The sequence below is a fragment of the Apis dorsata genome, unplaced genomic scaffold, assembly GCF_000469605.1.
Source record: "Apis dorsata unplaced genomic scaffold, Apis dorsata 1.3 scaffold_341, whole genome shotgun sequence".
Lineage (NCBI taxonomy): Eukaryota > Metazoa > Arthropoda > Insecta > Hymenoptera > Apidae > Apis > Apis dorsata.
In genome coordinates, this window is record NW_006263608.1 from 79,466 (window position 1) to 81,241 (window position 1,776).

Sequence of the window (1,776 nt, forward strand, 5' to 3'; positions counted from 1 at the left end):
AGTATCTGGCGATTGTTTTCTTGAGGTCAGAGTTTACGACCGCGGTCGCGCCGAAGTCTTTGATTCGATCATGGTTTACTCGAGGGATTACACCGGTGTATCGAATCGGGAATTTGTCGCGTTCCAACTTTCTCTTCGAATCTCTTTCTCTCTCTCTTTCTGTAAAGAGATAATAAGATAAGAATAATAAGAAGATAAAGAAGATAAAAGCGAATTTCAAATCTTTCGAAAGTAACAGCACTAGATGCGAATCTCTCGGAATATTCTCGAAAAATTTTTACGCCACGCGAATTCCGAATTTCGAATCTTTCTCCGTCGAAACGTGCTTACACAACCGAATTTCCAAATTTTTAACCCTTAAAATGTTACTGATATACTATGGGCGAGTAAAGTCGCTCCGCACAATATGCCGCGTATTGTACGTATGACTATATTATATCTAAATATATCGAGTATCCCGTCGATAAATACTAAATTCCCCTAGTTACTATGCAGCTCCACATCATTGTGTAAACAACAACGAAATTTAAGTATTTTAGACGGATATCCTTCAATAATCTTTTGACAGATTATTTTCATATGCTACGGAACAATAATACATACTACGGCCAACTAGAGTCGCTCTCCATACAATGCCACCGACGTGCTACGGCCGACTAAAGTCGCTCTGCGTAAAATGCCACCGATTATAGTCGCTCCGCGCAAGATGCCGCGTATTGTCGAGCGAAACGACACGTCGAGTATCGTACACATCGAGTATCTTTCTCTGGAAACGGTATTTCGTTTTTATGCTTTGTTTTTCACGCAACATCATTATTAACAATTATTATTATATTCTGTGATGTTATTCGATTCTAAAGCGTAATTAAACGTGAGCGTGTTTACAAGTTATAAATAATCTGTTTCGAGGAAAGTTTTCCTTTCAATAAACACTGTGAAAGCACTCGAGTTGCAGTGAAGCGTAAACACTGCCGCTGACGACCTTTCTCGAGTACCGTGCAGCACATTTTTGGCGCTACTGTAGCGAAAAGATTAAGATTTTTTTCCTTTTTCTTCCGTCGAGGGAATCCCGATCTTTCCAAGCTTTCTTCTCCCTCGAAAATCAACGAAAAGCAACTACGAGCAGCGTTTTCTAAATTTTCCAATCTTTCGTAATATTAAAATCGAATCTCTCTGAATCACACAAGAATATTTATACCGCGCTCAATTTTGAGAGGAGAAAAATCGAGTTTTCGACAGGTGAACAGAATTACATTGAAATTTCGGTAGACACAAGCCGGAATGCAAACAAGACAAGAGACGAGGGAAGAGAAGAAAGTTTTGGTCGAATCGACGGAGGTTAAACGTTTCATTCGAGGAGATAGGTCGGATAGAGATAGGTCGGACGATTTCGGCTATCGTGGCGGGGAAATTACAGCGAGCCGACGTTGTAATTTCCCCGGTAATTTGCAACCAACTCCGCGAAATGGCCGTCAGCANGGTTGGCCCGGCCTCCTCCTTCAAATTGGAAATAACGAACCGTCGAACTTGGTCAGGCGATCTTTCCCCGCGCGTGGGGAACGCTTAACGAAACTTTCTTAACGAACGTGCAATTCGAAACGCGCCGGTTCACCCGAATTTCCACAGCCCAGATCAAGCCAACAGCGCCGAAAACTTAAAATCGTTTCAGCAGTTTTTTTTCAGAGAGGAAAAGGAAATTTTCGAAATTGAAGAGTCTCTTGAGAAATTCTCTTGAGAGAGTTGCTCCTCTTATGTGTATATATATATATATATATA